Source organism: Stenella coeruleoalba, assembly GCF_951394435.1.
Source record: "Stenella coeruleoalba genome assembly, chromosome: 7".
NCBI lineage: Eukaryota > Metazoa > Chordata > Mammalia > Artiodactyla > Delphinidae > Stenella > Stenella coeruleoalba.
In genome coordinates, this window is record NC_137153.1 from 44,463,277 (window position 1) to 44,480,943 (window position 17,667).

At 33.4% G+C, this 17,667-nt stretch overlaps 1 protein-coding gene across 28 annotated transcripts in view; it reads left to right on the plus strand.

Moving 5' to 3' along the window:
* LOC307189655 (uncharacterized protein) overlaps positions 1-17,667 on the plus strand; it is a 2,229,222-nt gene that overhangs the window by 761,262 nt on the left and 1,450,293 nt on the right. For 27 of the 28 annotated variants that reach the window (XR_013829263.1, XR_013829264.1, XR_013829268.1 and 24 more), the window contains one exon: positions 11,912-12,005. The gene's annotated coding sequence lies outside the window, so the exon portion shown is untranslated. Of the gene's footprint in view, positions 1-11,911; positions 12,006-17,364; positions 17,407-17,667 lie in introns of all 28 variants that reach the window. The other variant, XR_013829290.1, reaches the window with a different exon arrangement.

Consider the following 17,667-nt stretch of genomic DNA (forward strand, 5'->3'; position numbering starts at 1 on the left):
AAGAAAAAAAGGGAGGAGGCTCAACTCAGTAGAATTAGAAATGAAAAAGGAGAAGTAACAATTGACACTGCAGGAATACAGACGATCATGAGAGATTACTACAAGCAACTATATGCCAATAAAATGGACAACCTGGAAGAAATGAACAAATACTTAGAAAAGCACAACCTTCCGAGATTGAACCAGGAAGAAATAGTAAATATAAACAGACTAATCACAAGCACTGAAATTCAGACTGTGATTAAAAATGTTCCAACAAACAAAAACCCAGGACCAGATGGCTTCACAGATGAATTCTGTCAAATATTTAGAGAAGAGCTAACACCTATCCTTCTCAAACTCTTCCAAAATATAGCAGAGGGAGGAACACTTCCAAACTCATTCAACAAGGCCACCATCACCCTGATGCCAAAACAGACAAAGATGTCACAAAGAAAGAAAACTACAGGCCAGTGTCACTGATGAACATAGATGCAAAAATCCTCAACAAAATACTAGCAAACAGAATTCAACAGCACATTAATAGGATCATACACCATGATCAAGTGGGATTTATCTCAGGTATGCAAGGATTCTTCAGCATATGCAAATCAATCAATGTTAATACACCATATTAATAAATTAAAGATAAAAATCATATGATTATCTCAATAGATTAAGAAAAAACTTTTGCCAAAATTCAACACCCATTCATGATAAAAATTTTCCAGAAAGTAGGAATAGAGGGAACTTATCTCAACATAATATAGGCCATATATGACAAACCCACAGTCAACATCATTCTCAGTGGTGAAAAACTGAAACTATTTCCTCTAAGATCAGGAACAAGAGAAGGTTGCCCACTCTCACCACTATCATTCAACATAGTTTTGGAAGTTTTAGCCACAGCAATCAGAGAAGAAAGAGAAATAAAAGGAATCCAAATCAGAAAAGGAGAAGTAAAACTTTCACTGTTTGCAGAGGATATCATACTATACATAGAAAATCCTAAAGATGCTACCAGAAAACTACTTGGGCTAATCAGTGAACTTGGTAAAGTATCAGGATACAAAGTTAATGCATATTTCTACACTAATGAGGAAAAATCTGATAGAGAAATTAAGGAAATACTGCCATCTACCATTGCAACAAAAAGGATTAAATACCTTGGAATAAACCTATGTAAGAAGACAAAAGACCTGTATGCAGAAAAGTATAAGACACTGATGAAAGAAATTAAAGATGATACAAACAGATGGAGAGATGTACCATGTTCTTGGATTGGAAGAATCAACATTGTGAAAATGACTATACTACCCAAAGAAATCTGCAGGTTCAATGCAATCCGTATCAAACTACCAGTGGCATTTTTCACAGAACTAGAACAAAAAATTTCACAATTTGTATGGAAACACAAAAGACCCCAAAAAGCCAAAGCAATCTTGAGAAAGAAGAATGGAGCTGGAGGAATCAGGCTCCCTAACTGCAGAGTATACTACAAAGCTATAGTAATCAAGACAGTATGGTACTGGCACAAAAACAGAAGGATAGATCAATGGAACAGGATAGAAAGCCCAGAGATAAACCCACGCACATATGGACACCTTATCTTTGATAAAGGAGGCAGGAGTATACAATGGAGAATAGACAGCCTCTTCAATAAGTGGTACTGGGAAAACTGGACAGCTACATGTAAAAGAATGCGGTTAGAACACTCCCTAACACCGTACACAAAAATAAACTCACAGTGGATCAAAGACCTAAATGTTATGCCCGACACTATAAAACTCTTAGAGGAAACATAGGAAGAACACTCTTTGACATAAATCACAGCAAGATCCTTTTTGACCCACCTCCTAGAGAAATGAAAGTAAAAATGCAAGTAAACAAATGGGACCTAATGAAACTTAAAAGCTTTTGCGCAGCAAAGGAAACAAGAAAAAAGATGAGAATACAACTGTCAGATTGGGAGAAAATATTTGCCAACAAAGCAACTGACAAAGGACCAATCTCCAAAATATGCAAGCAGCTCATGCAGCTCAATATCAAAAAAACAAATTCAGAAATGGGCAGAAGATCTAAATAGACATTTCTCCAAAGAAGATATACAAATTTCCAACAAACACATGAAAGGATGCTCAACATCACTAATCATTAGAGAAATGCAAATCAAATGTCCAGTGAGGTATTATACCTCACACCAGTCAGAATGGCCATCATCAAAAAATCTACAAACAGTAGGGTGTGGAGAATAGGGAACCCTCTTGCACTGTTGATGAGAAGGTAAATTGACACAGCCACTATGTAGAACAGTATGGAAGTTCCTTAAATAAGTGAAAATAGAACTACCTTACAACGCAGCAATTCCACTACTGGGCATATACCCTGAGAAAACCGTAATTGAAAACGTGTCATGTACCACAATGTTTATTGCAGCACTATTTACAATATGCAGGACATGGAAGCAACTTAAATGTCCATCGACAGATGAATGGATAAAGAAGATGTGGCACATATATACAATGGAATATTACTCAGCCGTAAAAAGAAATGGAATTGAGTTATTTGTAGTGAGGTGGATGGACCTTGAGTCTGTCACACAGAGTGAAGTAAGTCAGAACAAGAAAAACAAATACCATATGCTAACACACATATATGGAATCTCAAAAAAAAAAATGGTTCTAAAGAACCTAGGGGCAGGACAGGAATAAAGGCACAGACCTAGAGAATGGACTTGAGGACACAGGGAGGGGGAAGGGTAAGCTGGGATGAAGTGAGAGAGTAGCATTGACATATATGCACTACCAAATGTTAAATAGCTCTTTGGAAACAGCTGCATAGCACAGGGAGATCAGCTCGGTGCTTTGTGACCAAAGCACCGAGGGGTGGGAGGGAGACACAAGAGGGAGGGGATATGAGGATATATGTATACATACAGCTGATTCACTTTGTTATACAGCAGAAACTAACACACCATTGTAAAGCAATTATACTCCAATAAAGATGTTAAAAAATAAAATTGCTGTAAAAGCGGTCAGCTATTGGAAGGCACTGAAGCTCCAAAGTATCAGAATTGGAAAGAACTTCAAGGAGTCAGAGAGAAGAGCTTTAAAAATAAGTTGTTTTGAACTATGTGCACTTTGCAAAATGATGCAATTCAATTCCAAATTTTCTGGCATTTATTCATGTGATTTTAGGGACAGCCAGAAATGGGATCAATATGGATGGTAAATTGAATTTTCAAAAAACATTCATGAAGCATTCATTACACTTGATAAAACAGATTCTTTTTTTATGAAATAAAAGCACTTTAAAAAGTTATCATATTAGCTCTAATAAATCAAAGTTGGTGGCTGTTCATACTAGTTCATTTTATGCCACTATCTTTTCTGTAGGTTATTTTCAGTTCGTTTTGTTTGAAATGAGGTTTGTAAAATATGGTGATGCTTTTTAAGTCTCTTCCAGTTCATGATTGGAACATGCATTTGTAAATAAATCTGTCCGGTAAAACTTATCTATCACTGCTCCTTTGGAAATAAAAAAGACATTACTAATCTTTGTGGTTACTAGGAGCATGGTTAAGGTGATTGTCTGTTGATACCATGAACTTTTCTAATTTAATACATTAAATGGTTAGAAAAATAGACTTGACTTTCCTTCAAGAAAGATGGATTAGTAGCCCCGGGGTATCATGACATTTATTTTTAAAGTACAAAATAACATTTTGGCCAGGAGAATATTTAGTGGTGTTCTTTTCTCCTCTCTATTCTAGTCTAAAGTACAGAAAATCATGTGAAAACAGGTGAAGTGGTTAACGTGAGGTAGCAATCACACAAGTAAACTAATTACCAATATCAATAGATTTCACATGATTGAACAGAGCTGTTGGAATCTTGACACAGGAGAGGAAGTTTTTTTAAAAGTAGACACATGGGTTAATGGCCACGTGCTATCCATGTAAATGTATAATTCTATTTCAACTAGACCTATCATGCAGGATTAAAAATTGTAAGGCTGAATATGGGTTTTTAGCAGCATAACTGGGATTTGAGTCAACAAAAATTGGATGTGAACTAAACCAGAGGTCCTAAGCAGGATTTCAGAAATAGCTTCTTAAGTAAAATTTTTCAAAGTGTAGGATTGTAAAGATATTTCTTTAAAATTAATGTTTTCTAGTCAAATTTAAATCCACAACATCCTTTGTAACTCTATAAAAACATACTTCAATTAAAAAACATCTAGTGATAATGTTATTGCAAGTGCAGTAATTTAAACAAAGGAAAGTTTTCAGCTAATAAACATTGCAAATAGGCACTTGGTTTATTTCAAGTAAAAATACAATCAGTTGTAAAAACAAATTTGGGATTTTGCTTGGTTATTTTCAAGATGGGTGCTTTAGAAAATATGCATCATTAAATTTTACATTTTATGGTATAAAGTTTAAAAGAAAATTGATAGAAAGTATGTAAAATATAATTGCTGATCCTTCTTTAATAGATTACTGGCGTTTTAGATTTCCTTTAGTGTATATTTGAAACTGGAAAGTAAAGTGGATTTTCCTTCTTAATAAACCACCCACTTGTTCTCATACCTAATTTTCAGCTCATGTAGGTATATAATTTTTAACTTAAACAGTTCTTCCAGGACAATATAAGCAAAGAAAATGAGATGTATCATTAGCTGAGCGACAGACTTAAAATACAAGTTTTTTATTTGTTTCTTTGGAAGCAGTCCTAAAACTACCCAAGTTAAAACTGGATTTTAATAAATGTGTAGATATGTGTCAAAGATGGAACATTATATTAAAGACATCATATTCATGCATAAATGTTATAATATGGGAAGGAGAGGTGTGTGTGTATAAGAATGCATTAGAACATATTGTAGAATGTATTATGTACATATTATGCATACTATATATATGAGCTACATGTCTAATTTGAAAATTTTAGTGGGCATATTAAAAAGTAGAAAAAAACAAGTGCAATTCATTGCAATAATGCACTTAATTTAAGCAATTTACTCAAAATATTTTAATTGCAAGTGCTATAAAAAAATTAATGAATTTTTTTTCTATTCTAAGCCTTCAGAATTTGGGGTGTATTTTGTAGTTACCATACATTTCAATTTAATCAATTAATTATTAAAGTGCAGTTGATTTACAATATTATACCATTTTCACGTGTACAACATAGTGATTCAAATTTTTTAATAGATTGTACTCCATTTAAAGTTACTATAAAATATTGGCTCTATTCCCTATGCTGTATAATATATCCGTGTATCTATTTGTCTTATACATAGTAGTTTGTACCTCTTAATCACCTACCTCAATCTTGCCCCTCCCCCCACCACTCTCCCTGCTGGTAACCACTAATTCTCTGTATCTGTGAGTCTGTTTTGTTATAGTCATTCGTTTGTTGTATTTTTTAGAGTCCACATATGAGTGAAAACACGGTATTTGTATTTCTCTGACTTATTTCACCACACATTTCTATTTAGACAAAACACATTTTTAGTGTTCAATAGTCATGCATGGCTAGTGGTTCTTATTGGGCAAAGAAGGAAAGGGTGTTTGTCAACACCCTGTATACAAAGAAGGAAAGGGTGTTTGTCAACATTAACTGTACAAGTGGGAGGAACAGACATTTTCCCTCTGGGTAAATATTTAACCATCCTACTTAGTTGGAAACACTAAGTACTTAGTTGGAAACAGACACTTTGAATTTATAATAAACAAAACTCTTGTAAATATGTAATCTCTTCCTAAATGTCCATTTATAAAATTACTTTAAATTGTTATTTAAAGGTATTAAAAACTTAAAACTATGCTGACTAAAATAATATTCCACTTAATATACATAGAAATATCTAAAATATTTTGGTGACATGCATGAGAAAAATAATGGAGTATTGAACAAAAAAAATAGAAAATTATGCCAGAAGTTTGATGTCTTTAAGTTCTAAACAAGAATATTTTGCCTTAAAGATTAATTTATATGTTAACAACTATCCATGTAGGAGGAATAAATTACAAAAAATATCAGTCGGTAGAATCATTTGCATGGTGGTAAAATTATTCTGTAGAAAGAGCTTGTACTAGTAAGTTACATAGAAATAGATTCTAATATTACCTTCCCTACTTGCTGAGTGGCCTGGAGAAAGTTATGTAATCTCTCTGAACCTGAGTTTTCTCATCTCTAAAATGATTATACCTTCCTTTCAGAACTGTAACAACTAAAGAAGTATAATCAAAGATACCATTCCAATTTCTGTGAAACAGTAGTTGTTGATCACATATCATGTTTATGTGTCAAACAATAGGTTCTAATACATAGCAGTGTTGCTCTTTTCTGAAAATACCTCATTCAGTTGCTCTGCCTCACTTTGACATTTTATTATCTCAAAAACAGTCTGAAACATGTCAAACACTGATTTATTATGATTAAGCAACACTGTTTGCTTCTAGCAACTTAAATGTATAAATTTATTCGTAAAACATTTTTCAATTAAAAAATAATTTATAGCAATAGCAAGTGCCTTATAATTAATATAAATAAGGACATTTATAAACCACTACTTTCTATTGGAAAAAACTCTGATTTTAATTTATTTAGTCAGTAGTAGCCACTAGTAAATCAGATAGTAAACATTGGAGCAACAAAGTCAATTCAGTTGGGTTTTTTAACACTGTTATATCTTAAACTTCTATTAAAAATATTTTAAAACCTTATTATCTGCAGTTAAATCTTACTATTTTTTTTATGTTCTTTGGTGTTCCTCCTACTTCCATAATAGTTCTCCTTGTGTGAATTTTGGCACTTTGTGCTTTCAAGGAATTGGTTTATTACTTCTAAATTACCAAATTTGTGGGCATAGAGTTGTTCATGGTATGCCTTTATCCTTTTTAGAATGTTCATGGTACCAGTAGCAATGATCCCGCTTTCATTTCTGAAATTGGTAATTTGTGGTTTTCTCTTTTTGTCTTGGTTATCCTATCTTTAGGTTTATTAATTTATGTCTTCAAAGAACTACTAACTTTTAGTTTTGTTGATTCTCTTTGTTGTTTTCCATCTCATTGGTTTGTTGTTTTTTATTATTTTTTGTGATTTTTTATGCTTAATGTACTCTTCTATTTTCATAAAGTACAAGCTTGGATTATTAGCTTTTGATCTTCTTTTCTAATTTATGTGTTTAATGCTATAAATTTTGTTCTTTTCATTGCTTTCATTGCATCCCACAGGTTTTAAGTTGTATTTTAATTTAGTTCAAAATATTTATTAATGTTAGTGTGGTATAGCGCTTTATTACTTTACTTTTATCCTATCTGTATCTATTTAAAGTGGGTTTCTTGTAGGTAATATATGGTTGGATCTTGTTTTTTCATCCACTCTGAAAATTTGTTTTTAGTTGTTATATTTAGACCAATCACATTTAATATGGTATTGATGTAGAATAGCTGCATGTTCACAATGGTTTCCTATTCATTGTACTTGTTCTTTGTTTCTTTTTCTTTTTTCCCCTCTTTTTCTGCCTTCCCTAGTTTAACTGGGCATTTTATATGATTCAATTTTCTCTCCTCTCTTAGCTCATTAATTATACTTCTTTTTTAAGACTTTGTTACTTTTTAGAGCAATTTGTGGTTGAAAACAAAATTGAAAGGCAGGTACAGAGATCTCTCATATGCCTGTTGCTCCCACATATGTACAGCCTCCCCTGTTAACCTACATCACTCACTAGAATGGTACATGCTTTACCAAGGATGAACCTAGACTGACACATCATAATCACTCAAGGTCTGTACTTTACAGTATGGTTCCCCCTTGGTGTTATACATTCTGTGTCTTTGGACAAAGGTATAATGATGTATTTCTACCATTATAGTACCATAAACAGTATTTTATCTGCCCTAAATAACCTCTGTGCTCCATTTATTCATACATTCCCCCCACAACCCCCAGCAACCACTGATATTTCTCATTGTCTTCATAGGTTCGTTTTTTCCACAGTGTCTTGTAGTTGGAATCATATAGTATGTGGCCTTTTCAGATTGGCTTTTTTCACTTATAATATGCATTTAAGGTTTCTACATGTCTTTTCATGGCTTGATAGCTCAGTTCTTTTTAATACTAAATAATATTCCATTGTCAGGATGTACCACAATTTAATTATCCCTTCTCCTACTGAAGGGCATCTTGGTGGCTTCCAAGTTTGGCAACTATGAATAAAGCTGCAATAAACATCTACGTACAAGTTTTTGTGTTGACATATTTTCAACTCTTTTGGGTAAATACCAAGAATCTTACGATAATAGTGTGTTTGGTTTTGTAAGAAACTGACGGACTGTCTTTCAAAGAGACTACCATTTTGATTCCTTCCAGCATTGAATTAGAGCTCTCATGACTCCACATCCATGTCAGCATTGGTGTTATCAGTGTTCTGGATTTTGGCCATTCTGATAGGTTTATAGTGGTATCTCATTAATGCTTTAATTTGCGTTTCTCTGATGATGATATGGAGCATCTTTTTGTATGCCTATTTTCTATTGGTATATTTTCTCTGGTGAGGTGTTAAGCTCTGTTTTAAAAATCAGGCTGTTTGTTTTCTTATGGTTGAGTTTTTTTAATTGAAGTATAGTTGATATACAATACTATGTGTTACAGGTATACAGCATAGTTTTTCACAATTTTTAAGGTTTCACTATTTATAGTTATTGGAAAATATTAGCTATATTCCCTGTGCTGTACAATATCTCCTTGTCGATAATTTTATACATAATAGTTTGTTCCTCTTAATCCCCTACTCCTATTTTGTCCCTCCCCCTTTCCCTCTCCCCACTGGTAACCACTAACTTGTTCTCTATATCTGACTCTATTTCTTTTTTGTTATATTCACTAAGTTGTTGTACTGATGTAATGTTTTATATATCTCAATTTCTATTTTGTTATTTATATTATATGTATTTTATATTTTATCAGTTTGTCTCATTTTGTCAAGTCACGTATAGCATTTATTGATCATTTGTCAACTTTCTATTTTACCAGTTTGTCTCAGTGTGTTTGTCAAGTCATGTATAATATTTATTGATGACTTGTCAACTTTCTATCAGTCATTGAGGTGAGAGAGGGAAGTTAAACATATCAAAATACGAGTATGGATTTCTCTATTACTCCATTTGGGCCTACCAATTTTGTTTCATGTATTTTGAAGTTCTGTTGTTAGGTGCATACAGTTGGGGAAACATAATTTAAAACAAAATCTCTTGACAATCTACAGACCTCCACAAAAGTAGAGGAAAAAGAAAACTAATATTATTGAATAAGCTTTAATCTAGCATGTGCTGTGCATCACAGGCAGTCCACCAAATGGCTGCAAAGACAGAAAGTAATCTCATTGTTTTACATAGTCAAGCAGATGTAACCCATTTGAAACATGTTTTCAAGATAAATGGTAACTCGAAGAGAACTTGGTAGCATCATTTGTCACATACAGTTTATCCTGTGCATTTGATAATTGGATAGCCACTTGTGTTTGCTAGTTGCCTTAATCTAAAGAAAAATGAATTTCTCCCATCTTTATGACAGGCCACAGGTTTATGACTTGGAGTCAGCTGCATTAAGGTTCCTATCCTCCCAAGGAGAATGGGAGGGAGGGGCACTATCTTTCTAGATGATTATATTTCCAGATGGTTTCCAGGTCCTAGAGGAAAAGATTTCTGGATTGTAAAACTGATAAACTGCCCAAACTATTATTCAGCTCAGATATAATTAAATTCCGTATTAGACCATATTAGTTTACTCCAGAAAAATTTTATTCAAGGAGATAAGTGTATATTGGAAGGAAACAGAGACAACAGAAAAATCAAATAGAAGAATCAGTGTGTTGCCCAGAAACTAACAAATTATTGACCCATGTGTCTGCATTTTCATGGGAGAAAGCAAAAGAATTACAGTCAATAAAATAAAACATTAGAGGGAAGTTTCTTAACTAACATGAAGATTGAAAAGAAGTAAAAAATGAAGGTCTTACATGTGGACATGATATATAGTCCATATAGAGTTTTAGTAAAATTTTAGCTTCATTTCAAAGAACTCTGTTTAATTTCTTCTATCTATAATATTGCACCATATTGTTCTGTATATAGATCATACCATCCCATCCTCATCATGCTCACAGGAGGGAGAATGAAAGTAGTGTGGCAAGTATAATATTCCCAATTATTTAATAACCTCATCAATCCAACACTGGCTCATAATCCCTCTACAAATCCTGGTCCACACCATCTCACGAGCATCTAAGTTGAAAATATCAGTAGCACTTCATACTTGCTTTTTCCACTTCTATAGTAAGCTAAACATGTAATTATTGTCTTTTTTTTTTTTTTCCTGTTCCCAGTTTTCTAAAGGTCCATATCACATCCTGGTATGTTTTTGTTTTTACCCAGCTTTGGTTTATGTTAGCTTTGACCTCAGAGAGCCATGCTCTAGGTTCTTCTTTTCTCAGTGATTTCTGTTACCTAATAGTGAGCTGAGTGGGGTTTTTCTTCAAGACAGCTCCTAAAACACAGAGTCTGTTAACCGCCCTCTCTGTTACCCATAACAAGAGAGTAGGTAACAAAGGCCTGAATGTGCTTCTCTGTCATTTTTCCATAACTCCTAATTCAGCAAAAACAGAACAAAAAATATCTCATTTTTTTCTGTTATTATATTAGTGAACTTTTTCTTCCTAGATTAAGAGAGAGACATACAAATCCTGATATGGCATCTTCACTACTTCGAGCTTTTCTAGATGTTTCAAGAATAGGGAAAATTAGGATCAGGATCATACATTTATAAAACTAGATTAGCTCTCTTAGCTTTGCCTAATTCAAGACAGAAGCCATCTCCTCATCCTTATAAATTTCAGGTATTATGTAACAACAAATTAATACACTAAAATACAATGTTTTTCTAACAGAAGGCACATTCTAGAATTGAGTGCACTATTGATTCTTTGCCAAAAGGAGAAGGATGTTGAACTGTCCTTATTTAAGAAGAATTTCACTTTAAAGACTAGCTGTCAGTTCACAGCATGACACAAGTGTTTGAAAAAACAAACTGCTCTTGAGCTACAAGAAGTATGAGGAAATGAATATTATAAATTTCATATTTTTCATCTCTTCCATTTTTTTCAACACACATTTATAAAGCAAATCCGTGTTTCTTAAGTTTTGACATGAGGGTCAAAGAAAATAGGCCAAGTTGTTGCAGCAGTTATAATCATGCCAAACTGACATATCTTGGTTTGATTCTTCATACTGACAAGAAACAAATATCAGGAACATACAAGATAGAGAGGCCACCAGAAGTTAACCACAAATTGTTAACTGTCAGACCCTAAATTGCACAACTCTTAAGTTTCTTCTTACTCTGTCATTCAAAGAAGGTCTATGATGTTGCCCAAATATGACTTTTCATCTTTTTCAAATTATTCAACCTAAAATATATTACATTTCCACTAATTTTCTTTTATTTTCTTTATCTATCAATTTGTTATTCTCCTACACATAAATGACTTACATTCTTTGTTCTCCTTTATCTCTTTAATATACGTTCCGCTCAATTCTGATATATCCAAAATCTACACATCCTTTGAGGCCTAAGTCAAATTCATGCTACCCCTTAGGCAGTTATCTCCAGAGAAATACATGATTGTCTCTGAACTAACAATAAATTCATCTGAAGCAATCTTTTGGCACTTAATACTATATTACATGATTTATGATAAAATTTAATCACCTCTTCCTTGATTATAAATATCAGAGCAAATTAATCCTTATATATCTTACATCTCAGTTGCAATACAATCTCAGTTGCAATACAATCATCTCAGTTGCATCTCAGTTGCAATACAATCAATGTCTATTTATTTATTGCTTACCTCTTTCCACCAGAAATGATGAGGCCTCACGAACAATAAAGTACATTGCTGTATGACTTGAGGAGTCACTCCTGGCATCTGGGCTGGTCCAAAGAACTCATGGGAAGGTAGGTTGTTTTATAAATTCAACAGTTTCCAACTTGCTTCAGGGGATCCTGGAGGGAATCATGGAACAATAGGGCCACCTGGGTTAACTCAGTATTTCTTTTACAAATTGCTACAAACTGTATAATTTGGGAGCAATTAGAGACTGTATATGGTGCCTTAAAGCTCTCTTAGATTCCAAATTCTAAATCTTTCCAGACTACCCTGCCAACTGGTATGCCAGAGCTTTCTGAGAGAAGGAAAAAAATCCAATACATGTACAAATTCTGACAATTCCACACAAAGTTCTATGTCTCATAAAAGGTAAAATAATGATCCTGGCTGGTTATTTGGTACAATTTATAATCACTATTAATAATGATCTAATATGGTCACTAGAAATTTATAAGTGAACAGTAAAGATGTGGTGTGATTTCAAGGATATTTGTATAGATTTCTTTTTTTTAAATGCAATTTTCAGTATACACATAGGACTCATATTAGCATAAACTACCACCACAATCCAGGTTTGATGCAATAAGGTTTAGTGATTTTTCTCTACGAGTCTTTCTGTTTTTGTTTTTTAATGCAACCAGTTGAACAGATTTTTATAACTTCTTGACTTAAGGTCAAGTATGCAAATTTAGGCCTTCTAAAATAAACTGATGTGGGTTTTGTTCTGAAGTAAAAAGGTTTACACGTTTTAGTTCAAAGGGTTTGTGGTTTCTGAGAATCAATGATATTTTGCTTACAGTATAAAAGAGATCATAGATGTATTCTCTAATACATTTTATTCCTCTGATAAATGCTCATAATTATGAAGAATTTGAACATATATTGTCAGTTAGTTTGCATAAACTTACAGTGAGATGTCCTGTACTTATCTCTATAAGGAATCAAGTAAGGAATTAATTCTCCAGTTCCCTAAAATTATTTCATGTAAGTACCGGTATTTATTTTAAAATTTTGATAAAAATTTTCATGAATTTATTTTCTTGTTTTGTAAACATATTATATTGAAGATAAAACTTTGAGCAAGGCAGACGGTTCAGCAAATATTTATTCAAGCTTGTTGATTTTACAGCTAAAGAAAATAAAGCCTGTCAGTGGAGGAATGAACACTATTAATGAGACTCCTTATTCTTTTTGATATTTCATGTTGATTCCCAGTAGTTTAACCTGTACTTATCACAGGAAAACTTCTTTGATCCTCAATTGTATTCTACTTTCTGTTTGATTTCAGTGTAATCCCCAGGGATGTTTGGGTGTAATATGCTTTGTTGTGCTTTAAAGTAAGTCATTTCTTTTGGAGTGGAGTTGGTATTTAGAAATACCAACTTTGAGAGGATGGGTTAATTTTAATTTCAAATTTATGACCAATTCTTAAATAAGTGGGTGATAATGAAGATAATTAACATTTTGCTTAGTAATTAGGTATCATGTTATTGTTAGGTCTCAAATGGGAATTATAAGGCTGAGATACGAGTTTCTGCATCTTTATCTGGGTGCTGTAACTATAGGTTCTTCAGGAAGATAAAAGGCAAACTCTCTAAAAAATCATTATTTATTAGTAATGGATTTAGTTTCAAAGCCTTATGTCAGTTTTTCTCAATGTGTTGTATTGTTTGGTCGATATCAGTGGCAAGGGTTGGTTGCTTGTTAGAAATACAAATTCCTTGGTCCCACTCACAACTGACTATGTAAGATCTATAGGGATGGGGTCAGAGAATCTGCATTTTAAATAAGCAACAAAGGGATTCTTGTGCACATTAAGAATAAGAACAACAGTTAATGTGGTTGCCTAATCAGGCATTTATGAAATATAAGTAAATATTTTGTTCATTAAACTTGGTACAGAACTTAAAATAGGATAAATACCCTCTGAGGTCCCATTTGCTTTGGGTCTAGGCCTTATATTTGGAATTTGGCTCTTGATCGCATATCTATCTGAAGGTAGGAAAGACCAGAAAAGAGTCGTGTGAGAAGAACCTGAACTCCAACAAAGACCCTCGTGTTTCAATCTCTGTAGAGTACTCATCCTCTAAAAAATTTTTTCCTCTATCTTGAACCATGTGTTTGCTCCAAGTCATCAGGGTTAAGTTTCAACTATGTCATCAACTATTATGAAGATCAGCTGCTGTTTTATAGTGCTATAAAATCATGAAGCTCTCAGAGTCTACTAAGAGGCAGAGAAACATTGAACTCATTCATTTATTCAATGAATATTTATTGAGAACCCATTAGGCACTAGAAATAGAACAATGGAAAGAATTGATAAAATTGATGTTCTTATGGAAATTGCATCTTTAGTGGTTGGTGTTCTTATGGAAATTGCATCTTTAGAGGTTGGAAATTCAATAAATGAATCTTCTGAGATAGTGAAATGTAAGCAAACAGATGAGAAAATAAGGTATGTGGGTATCTGGAAGAAAAGTATTCCTGGCAAAGGAAACAGCATATGCTAGCACTCTGGGGGCGAAGTATTCTGGGTGTTTGAGAAACAGCAATTGTGACTGAAGTAAAATAAGCTGAGGACACTAGTAATGTCAGAGAGGTGGTGGGGAGTGGTAGTGAGATATGGAAGGAGATTGTTGGAGAACTTCAGCTTTTACTCTAAGTAAATAGGTAGCCTACAGAAAGTTTGAGCAGAGTAGTAACAGTGTGTTAGATTTTATGAAGTCACTCTGCATTTTATGTTGAATAAAATATAGAGGAAAATGGAAGGAAGCAAGATGATCCACTTCTATAATCCAGCTGAGAAATGATTTTGAGTTAAGCCAGAGTAGTAGCAGTAGAGGTGGCAATGTGTGGTCAGACTCTGGAAATATTTTGAAGGTAGAGCGAATGCAACTTGTTGGTGGATTTTAAATGAAGTATGATAGTAAAAGAAAGTTTAAAACTAAGTTTTTGGTTTGAACAACTGCAAGACTTTATTTAACAAAGATGGGAGATGACTGAGATAACAGCAGTTTTGGAGGGAAGGTCAAGAATTTAGATTTAGAAATCTTAATTTCGTTAAATTTAGATAACTTTGAGACCTCCAAGTAGGGAGAAGAAGCAGTTGAATATGAGCATCTTGTATTAAGGGGAGAGAGATTGTTTGGAGACATAGATGTGAAGTCATCTCTATCTAGATAGAACTTAACTCCAAGAACCAAGATTAAGTAACCAAGGGAGTGAGTGTTGATAGGGGAAAGTAAAAGGATTAAGTTTTATGTCATAGGGCACCCAGCCTTAAGAAGTCTGGGAAATGAAGAGGAAGTAGCAAATGATTCTGAAAAAAGTAGCCAGTAAAGTAAGGAGACATCTAGAAGTGTGTAGTATTCTAGATGTTAAGAAAGTGTTTTGAGGATGAGAGTGGCCAAATTGTCAAGTGCTGCTGTGAAGTACAGTCATATGAGCATTGGTAATTGGGCACTAGATTTACTAATGTAAAAGTCATTGAAAATAACAGTCCTTTGAATGAAGAAAATTATTTGGGATGGAGGGGTGGATTATTGCAGTTCAGCCTTTGAGTAAAGTCAGTTACACAAAAGAAACCCAGTTGGCCTAGACAATATTGTGGGCAGTTCACCAAAAATCTGAGTGATCATACATCACAGTTTCCCAAAGACAGTCCCAATTTACTTCAGACTGTCCTGATTTATGCCTATAGTATGTAACAATGACACTGATTTTTCACTTTCAGAAGTTTTCCAGTTTTGACAATAAAATATGTGGTCATATTATCTATAACAACATCATTAAGGTCTTGAACTAAAAGCAAGGCCAGTCAATATGATATTGCTTTTATCCAGCCATATTTTGCTATAGTGGTGCAGATATGGAAGAAGTAGAGACTTGGATATAAACAGAGATGCAGTTTTGTCAGTGCAATTAGATGAAGAAATGGAAGAGCAAGAGAGTTAAGGATATATGCAGAAGGTTTGTAATGTTTAACTATTGACTTCAGTAGTGTAAAGGAGAGAAAATGAGTAGGTGAGGGGGAGAAAAGGTTGGTGATATAGATTTTAAACTGCAATGGAGTTGAGTATTTCCTGGATATATGGAACTAGAAGGACTGAGATAGAAAGAGAGGAGGTGATGTTCATAGAATGGAATGTTGGAACTTGAAATTATAGAGTCATCGAAGACATTGGAAATGATGAGTTCCAATGTATGGTTATGAAAGTAAGGGCTGAAGTCAGCTAGAAATAAGATCACTGGAGGAGAAAAGTTCAGGGTCAGAGAGACCAGATGGGACAGATCATCTAGATATTTATAGCACAAGAAATAGGACTTGTGTTATATAGGAGAGAGTGACAGTAATTCAGGAGTTAATATATATGAGAAAGGAGGAGAGTGACTTAAGTTTGTTGATGACCAAAATTAGGAGTTCTCAATGGTATTAATTGCATGACATGAATTTCAAACCTAGGTACTTTTAGAGAGGAAGAAGAGAAAATGGTCTGAAAATAATATTAAAGAGAAAGAAGATACCTACCGACCTCAAACACTAGTAGTAAAATGTGGTGTGGTAATAAAAATATTTAATATTGAACATAGGAGAGGCAGTATCTTCATAGAAAAATAAAACAAAACAACCTTTAGGTAAAATAATAAGCTAAAAGAATCATTGAGAGAATAAGTTAAGAATATAGAGGATTATGTCAGTGATGGAACATAAGTTCCAAAGGACATGGAGGCAAGTTTTCAGTAATTATGGAAGGATGGGGGATGAGTCAGAAAAGATAGTCTGATCTGAAAAAAAATAAAAAAAAAAAAAACAGTACCATTTACAATTGCTTCAAAAAGGATAAAATAACCAAGACTAATTTTTTTTTTTAACCAACTGGTTGAAAGATCTGTACACTGTAAATGTTAAGACATGGCTATACTAATCAAACAATACTAATCAAAACAGTATGATACTGGCATAAAACACACACACATACATCTATGGCACAGAATAGAGAGCCTAGAAATAAACCTCTGCATATATGGTCGATTAATTTACAATAAAAGGAGCCAAGAATATACAATGTGGAAAGAAAAGTCTATTCAATAAATGTTGGGAAAACTAGATAACCATATACAAAGAATGAAACTGGATCCCTCTTTTACACCATACATAAAAAACTCTCAAATGGATTAAAGCCTTGAAACTATAAAACTTGTAGAAGAAAAGTTTCTTCTTTTAGAAATGTAAGCTCCATAAGCTTAAGCTAAGCTTACCATAGCAGGTAAGCTCCTTAATACTGATCTTGGCAATGATTTTTTGGATTTGACATCAAAAGCAAAGGCAGTGTTCCAAAAAAGAAAACTTCAGGCCAAGATGACTTCACTAGCAAATTTTACCTAACATATTAAAAAAAAGTACCTTTTTTAAATAATCTTTTCTAGACAACAAAAGAAGAGAGGATGATTCCCAACTCATTTTATAAGGTCAGTACTCCCCTAATGCCAAATCAGATAAAGGTATTATAAGAAAACTATAGATCAGTATCCCTCATAAACGTATACGTAAAAAATCCTCAACAAAATATTTTTAGATTCAGGAATGTATGAAAATAATGCACCATGACCAAGTGAGATCTATCTCAGGAACACAAGACTGATTCAAAATTGGAAAATAAATATTGTTTACTATATTGACATAATAAATAAGAGGTCAACCAAAAATTTAACAGTTGGTATGTAGATGTT